Source organism: Dama dama, chromosome 9, assembly GCF_033118175.1.
Source record: "Dama dama isolate Ldn47 chromosome 9, ASM3311817v1, whole genome shotgun sequence".
NCBI classification, from domain to species: Eukaryota; Metazoa; Chordata; class Mammalia; order Artiodactyla; family Cervidae; genus Dama; species Dama dama.
The window spans coordinates 110,181,981-110,190,182 of record NC_083689.1 but is presented as its reverse complement, the minus strand read 5'-3'; the positions used below and the strand labels follow the sequence as shown (position 1 = coordinate 110,190,182).

The window sequence follows — 8,202 nt, the reverse complement described above, 5'->3', positions numbered from 1 at the left end:
ACGTCTCCTGCATTGCAGGCAGACGCTTTTCCATCTGAGCCGCCAGGTAACTCATCTCAAAGAAAAGGAAATGCAAAAGGCAAAATGGCTGTCTGAGGAGGCCTTACAAATAGCTGAGAGAAGAGAGGCGAAAAGCAAAGGAGAAAAGGAAAGATATTCCCATTGGAATGCAGAGTTCCAAAGAATAACAAGGAGAGATAAGAAAGCCTTCCTCAGAGATCAATGCAAAGAAATAGAGGAAAACAACAGAATGGGAAAGACTAGAAATCTCTTCAAGAAAATTAGAGATACCAAGGAAACATTTCATGCAAAAATGGGCTCAATAAAGGACAGAAATGGTATGGACCTAACAGAAGCAGAAGATATTAAGAAGAGGTGGCAAGAATACACAGAAGAACTGTACAAAAAACATCTTCATGACCCAGATAACCACAATGGTGTGATCACTCACCTAGAGTCAGACATCCTGGAGTGTGAAGTCAAGTGGGCCTTAGGAAGCATCACTATAAACAAAGCTAGTGAAGGTGATGGAATTTCAGTTGAGCCACTTCAAATCCTGAAAGATGATGCTGTGAAGGTGCTGCACTCAATATGCCAGCAAATTTGGAAAACTCAGCAGTGGCCACAGGACTGGAAAAGGTCAATTTTCATTCCAATCTCAAAGAAAGGCAATGCCAAAGAATGCTCAAACTACCACACAACTGCACTCATCTCACACTCTAGTAAAGTAATGCTCAAAATTCTCCAAGCCAGGCTTCAGCAATACGTGAACCGAGAACTTACAGATATTCAACCTGGTTTTAGAAAGGCGGAGGAACCAGAGATCAAATTGCCAACATCTGCTGGATCATAAAAAAGTGAGAGAGTTCCAGGAAAATATCTATTTCTGCTTTATTGACTATGCCAAAGACTTTGACTGTGTGGATCACAACAAACTATGGAAAATTCTTCAAGAGATGGGAATACCAGGCCACCTGACCTGCCTCTTGAGAAGTCTGTATGCAGGTCAGGAAGCAACAATTAGAACTGGACATGGAACAACAGACTGGTCCCAAATAGGAAAAGAAGTACATCAAGGCTGTATTTTGTCACCCTGCTTATTTAACTTATATGCAGAGTACATCATGAGAAACGCTGGGCTGGAGGAAGCACAAGCTGGAATCAAGATTGCCAGGAGAAATAACAATAACCTCAGATATGCAGATGACAGCACACTTATGGCAGGAAGTGAAGAACTAAAGAGCCTCTTGATGAAAGTGAAAGAGGAGAGTGAAAAAGCTGGCTTAAAGCTCAACGTTCAGAAAATTAAGATCATGGCATCTGGTCCCATCACTTCATGGCAAATAGCTGAGGGGAACTAATTCAGTTAGCATACACTCTCAGTTGAACCAAGAAGGTTAGGTGAGTTGCCCAAAGCCACAGAACTACTAAACTTGAGGCCTGAGTGTGCAAGTCCTACTCCTTGCCTCTCAGTCAGTTCAACCTACTTCTTAAGTAACGATATTCAAAACAGTCCAATGCAGAGAACACAGAGCTTTTCTTGTCTGAAAGAGCCAGAGCATTCCAACTAATCAGATGTATTATCCAACCTTGTTTTAATACAACATACTCCCAAAGTTAAAAAATTAAATTACTTTGATCTGAAATAACTTCTTGGACCATACACATCTCCAAATCAGATTCTCCTAGGAAGAATGACAAAGATCCTAATATACTATGCCAGTTTCCCTTGTTTAAAGCTGGAAAGGCTAGCCAAGGATAGAGCTGGGGATTATATTATAAAATAGTCCAATTCTTTCTATTCTGGAAATTACATAAGGCAGCCTAGGCTAACGAGCAGACAAACCTGCATGTGGAACTGGGTGAGAATACAGTTCTCACCTCTGGACGTTCTTCCTTCTCCCCCCATTTCCCCCTCCTGCTCCTGCCTGTCTCATCCTCTCTCTCCCCTCCTGCTCCTCCCTCTCTCTCCTCCTCTGAGCTCCCCTCTTGCTCCTCCCTCTCTCCCCTCCTCCGAGCTCTCCTCCTGCTCTCCTTCCTTCTCTCCTCCTCTGAGCTCCCGTCCTGTGCCAGCCTCTTTCTCTCCTCTGTCTCCCCTCCTGCTCCTCCCTCCTTCTCTCCTCCTCTGAGCTCCCCTCCTGCTCCTCCCTCTCTCTCTCCTCCTCTGAGTCTCCTTCTATTTTCAGTCTTTTCTTCTTCTCACCCTCCCTCCCTTTAATTTGTCTTTCCTTTCCTTCTATTTCTCATTATCTTCTTAATTCTTATAAAAAATAACATGGTGTTTTAACAACACTGAATTATGATCTTGAATGTCATCAGCAATGGCACAATCTAGAAAAAACAAAAACAAAATACCCAGCCCATCAGTCCTATCTGGAGATTCCAGCTCTGAGATAGGAAGCTTAAAGTCCCTGTTGGTATTGTCAGGCGAGTGTATGCTCCTCGGTTCTGTCTCGTCACAACAAAGATTTGGAGTGAGGGACATTCAAGCCCTCGGCATGTCACAGCTCTCAGGTCTTGGATAGACTGTGTTATAGCTCTCAGGTCTAGAACGGACCCTGTTATAGCTCTTAGACAAATCAGTGCTACAGCTCTGTGTTACAGCTCTATTTTATTTAGATAATAGCAGGAAAATCCATCCTCAAGGCGTGAGGGCTTGTTGACCCAAAGACTTGAAGAGAAGAGAGCACCAGGGCGCGGGAGAGAGGGAGAGATCCCCAGCCCTTTGGCTCCTCTTTTTATATGTTTTTCTTCCCCCTGGGCCTGCCCTATGTAAATGGGGCTAGCCAGGAGTGCTGTTTGTTCTACCTGAGATCCTCACTCTGGTCCTCGGACCTTCCTTTGTTCTATTTCCACAGGCTTCTCCTTTCCTTGTCTTTTAGCCACTGCCATTCTGGACTCCTGTTTCCTATTCTAACTACCTAACAGTATCAACTTATTTCCCTAGGCAGTCCACCTGTATACTGGCTTTTAAATAAGTTCACATTATTGTAAGATTTTTTTTTTTTGCCTACTGTGTTGATGAGTTTTACAGAGTCTATGCTTTGATTCTGCCAGCAAGTTCACCAGATAAACGTAATAAGTTCTTTAACAGGATGGAGACAAACCACCAGGTGCCTGTCTCTATTTTCAAAAGCTCTTTTCTGTTGTCTTTAGATAATGAAAATAAACACTAGAAAGAACTGCATAGACCATAAAGTTTTAGGGATAGCCAATGATAAAACACATTTTTTTTTTCCCAGTAAAACTTCAAGACACAGAAATGTTTAACCAAAAAAAAAAAAAAGAACTAAAGTGTGAACTAAAGACTCAAAACAGCAATATAGTTCTAAGTACCATTCACAGAGGCTGCCACATGGTCAAACTCCACTCCAAGGCTCAGAGAACAGAACCAATGTGTGGGGTGGAAAGGTGGGGGAGTACTAAAAGCTATGTGACTCATCAAAATGCATAAAAGACCTAAATGTAAGGCCAGAAACTATAAAACTCTTAGTGGGGGACACAGGCAGAACACTCTGACATAAATGGCAGCAAGATTCTCTTTGACGCACCTCCTAGAGTAAGGGAAATAAAAACAAAAATAACACATGGGGCCCAATTAAACTTAAAAGTTTTTGCACAGCAAAGGAAACTATAAACAAGGTGAAAAGACAACCCTCAGAATAGGAGAAAATAATGGCAAATGAAGCAAATGACAAAGGATTAATCTCCAAAATATACAAGCACCACATGCAACTCAACATCAGAAAAACAAGCAACCCAATCAAAAAATGGGCACAACACCTAAACAGACAGTTCTCCAAAGAAGACGTAGTGGTCATTTAGTCGCTAAGTTGTGTTTGACTTTGCGGCCCCGTGGACCGCAGCCTGCAGGGCTCCTCTGTCCATGGGATTCTCCAGGCAAGAATGCTGGAGTGGGTTGCCAACTCTTTCTCCAAGAGATCTTCCCGACCCAGGGATCAAACTCGGTCTCCTGCAATGCAGGCAGATTCTGTACCGACTGAACTACAAGGGAAGCCCAGAAAGAAGACATACAGATGGCCGATAAACACTGGAAAAATTCTCAACATCACTTATTCTTAGACAAATGCAACTCAAAACCACAATGAGATAACACCTCACACCAGTCAGAATGGCCATCATTAAAAAATCTACAAACAATGAATGAATGCTAGAGAGGATGTGGAGAAAGGGGAATGTAAACTGATACAGCCATTATGGAGAACAGTATAGAGGTTCCTTAAAAAAACTAGGAATAAAACTACCATATGACTCAGCAATCCCACTACTGGGCATATACCCTGAGAAAACCATAATTCAGAAAGATACCTGTACCCCAGTGTTCACTGCAGCACTGCTTACAATAGCCAGGACAGAGAAGCAACCTAGATGTCCAGCAACAGATGAATGGATAAAGAAGTTGTGGTACACACACACACACACACAAATACACACACACACACATCTATAACATGGAATACTGCTGTTGTTGAGTTGCTAAGTTGTGTCTTACTCTTTGCAACCCGTGGCAGGCTCCTCTGTCCTTGGGATTCTCCAGGTAAGAACACTGGAGTGGGCTGCCAATACTGGAGTGGTTGCCGGGGCATCTCGGGACTGAAACCCTGCCCCCTGTGGCTCTTGCACTGCAGGTGGGTTCTTTACCACGAGCGCCACCTGGGAGTCTCCCAGAGTTTGCGCAAATGCATGTCCATTGAGTCGGTAATGCCATCTAACCATCCCATCCTCTGCTGCCCTTGTCCTGCTCTGCCCTCAATCTTTCCCAGCATCAGGGTCTTTTCCAATGAGTCAACTCTTCACATCAGGTGGCCAAAGTTTGGGAGTTTCAGCTTCAGCATCAGTCCTTCCAATGAACACCCAGGACTGATTTCCTTCAGGATCCATTAGATTTGTGCTCCTTGCAGTCCAAGGGACTCTCAAGAGTCGTCTCCAAAACCACAGTTCAAAAGCATCCATTCTTCGGCACTTAGCCTTCTTTATGGCCCAACACTCATATCCATACATGACTACTGGGAAAACCATAGCTTTGCCTAGATGGACCTTTGTCAGAAAAGCAGTCTTTGCTTTTTAGTATGCTGTCTACATTTGTCATAGGTTTTCTTTCAGGGAGCAAGCGTCTTCTAGTTTTGTGACTGCAGTCACTGTCCACAGTGATTTTGGAGCCCAAGAAAATAAAGTCTGCCACTGTTTCTACTTTTTCCCCTTCTATTTGCCATGAATTGATGGGACAAGATGCCATGATCTTTGTTTTCTGAATGCTGAGTTTTAAGCCAACTTTTCCACTCTCCTCTTTCACACTCATCAAAAGGCTTCTTAGTTCCTTTCACTTCTGCCACTGGAGTGGTATCATCTGCATATGTGATGCTGTTGGTACTTCTTCTGGCAATCTTGATTCTAGCTTGAGATTCACCCAGCCCAGCGTTTCTCATCATGTACTCTGCGTAGAAGTTAAGTAATCAGGGTGACAACATACAACCTTGTTGTACTCCTTTTCCAATTTTGAAACAGTCAGTTGCTCCATGTAAAGTTCTAACTGTTGCTTTTGACTTGCATACAGTTTTCTCAGGAGACAGGTAAGATGATCTAGTATTCCCATCTATTTAAGAATTTTCCATGGTTTGTTGTGATCCATACAATCAAAGCGTTTCACATAGTCAATGAAGCAGAAGTAGATGCCTTTCTGGAATTCCCTTGCTTTCTCTATGATCCAATGAATGTTGGTAATTTGATCTCTGATTCCTCTGCCTTTTCTAAACCTAGCTTGCCAGCTTGTGCATCTGGAAGTTCTTGGTTCATGTACTGCTGAAGCCTACCTTGAAGAATTTTGAGCACAACCTTACTAGTGCAAAGAAAGTACAACTGGCTGGTAGCTTGAACACTCTTTGGCATTGCCTTTCTTTGGGATTGGATTGAAAACTGACCTTTTCCAGTCCTGTGGCCACTGCAGAGGTTTCCAAATTAGCTGACGTATTGAGTGCAGCACTTTATGGAATACAACCCAGCCGTAAATGGAACAAATGTGATTCAGTTCTAGTGAGATGGATGAACCTAGAGCCTGTTACACAGAGTGAAGTAAGTCATAAAGAGAAAAATAAATATTGTAAGTTAATGAAAATACATGGAATCTAGAAAAACGGTACTGATGAGCCTATTTGCAGGGCATGAATAGAAACTCGGACATAGAGAAGAGGCTTGTGGACACACTTGGGGAAGGAGTGAAAGTGAAAGTGAAGTCGCTCAGTCGTGTCCCACTCTTTGGGACCCCATGGACTGTAGCCCACCAGGTTCCTCTGTCCATGGGATTTTCCAGGCAAGAGTACTGGAGTGGGGTGCTATTGCCTTCTCCAGGGGATCTTCCTGACCCAGGGATTGAACCCGGGTCTTCCGCCTTACAGGCAGACGCTTTACCGTCTGAGCCACCAGGGAAGTTCGGGCACAAACTGAGAGACAGGCACTGAAACATACGCGTGACCGCGAGTAGGACAGGCAGCCGGCGGAGAGCGGCCCACAGCGCCGCGCTCAGCCAGGTAACAGCTCAGAGGGGAGGAGGGGGAGCGGGGCTGAGGGCTGGGGGTTCACGGGGCAAAGGCCATATGTGCACCCATGGCTGGTTCCTGCTGCCGCGTGGCAGAAACCAACACAACGTCGTAAAGCAATTATCCTCCAATTAAAAGCAAATGAAAAAAGAAAGGCTGTGAGACTGGTGTGCAGCAGGGACTCTTTCAGTAAGCATTACATCCCAAAAATAATATTCTCGTTTCCATATAAGAGAAGCAATAATTAGGTAAATTCAGCCCAGAAATTCATAGACACAGGGTAGCAATGGCTGAAGCAAAAGATTAAAAAAAAAAAATTCTGTCTAGTTGCAGTGTTAGCCACTCATTCCAGGAAACAAACGCACTCAGAAAGGCAATGCAGATAGTGGAGTGCAGTTTATTATTACACCAGCGGGCCCAAGGCAGAGTCTCCTCTTAGCCAAGGACCCCGACCAGTTTTTGTGAAAACCTTATACACCCTAAGTGTACGAGCACAAAACCACCTCCCCAAATTCCCTGACAATCAAAGTCAACCCGTGATTCACATGCCTTAAGCCTGGGTAGGTAACAGTGGACAGTTATCAATAGGCCTGTGGTCATAGCCCAATAAGCATAATAGAACTTATGATTCTGTTTGGTTACACAGATAATCAGGGTATTCCTTTAGCAACAGAGAGCCCTGGGGCTTTTCCATCCAGGGGCCTGGTTTTCCCGTTGATATGTCATTTCCATAGATACTGGGCATAGAGCTCGAAGTCCACAGTCCAGCCCCAGATGGAGTCCTGCTTTCAAGATGGAGCCTGTTCTGTTTCTTCCTTCAGCAGGATCGTATACTTGGACCTCATCCATGTCTTATGGTTGTCTAGTTCACCTTGCCAATCAGTCATTCAAAACCAAAACCAAAGGTTATTAAAGAACTGCTAGACTCACAACAAAGACTGCCTTGTAGAGTAAATAAACATATGCATAACCCTCCCACCCCCACCCCACACACACACGATTCTGGTTTTTTAAGTGAAAATGGAAGAGGATGGCTGGATAACTTAGAAAGGACCAGTAATGGGAATGAAAAATAGAGAAGTCAATGTCCACTTAAGGAGTTCTCAGTGAAAGGAGAAAGAAAAGAGACTTAAAACAAAGAAAGGAATGGGAGAACATAAAGAATAGACTTTTAGGGGCTTCCCTGGTGGCTCAGTGGTAAAGCATCTGCCTGCCAGTGCAGGAGACACAGGTTCGATCCCTGGTCCAGGAAGATCCCATGGGCCACAGGGCCCAAGAGCCACAACAGCCGGGCCTGGGCTCTGGAGCCTGGAGCCACAGCCGCGAGCCTCTCGCCGCAGCTCCTAATCCTGTGTGCCCTGAGCCCACGCTCACAACGAGAAGAGCCAACGCCGTGAGAAGCCGGGGACCACAACTGGAGAAAAGCCCCTGCGGCAACAAAGTCCAGCAGACCAATAAACAAAGAAGTACTGTTAAAAATTATAAAAAAAAAAAGAATAGATTTTAAAAAAATAATCATAATGCCTCAATAGTGCTGTAAGACTTCTGGTTTTGATGGAATAATCAGCAACCTTCCATCTCCATTTAAATCTGTGTCTGTCTAATCAGAAAAAATAGTTTATCTTAACAGATAACCCAGAGGTGGATT

General features: G+C 44.1%; 1 non-coding gene across 1 annotated transcript; it reads left to right on the top strand.

Moving 5' to 3' along the window:
• Positions 1-7,734: 7,734 nt before the first annotated feature.
• On the top strand, positions 7,735-7,807 carry TRNAG-GCC (transfer RNA glycine (anticodon GCC)). Its single transcript has one exon. It is a non-coding gene; the product is annotated as a tRNA-Gly (tRNA).
• The last annotated feature ends 395 nt before the right edge of the window (positions 7,808-8,202 follow it).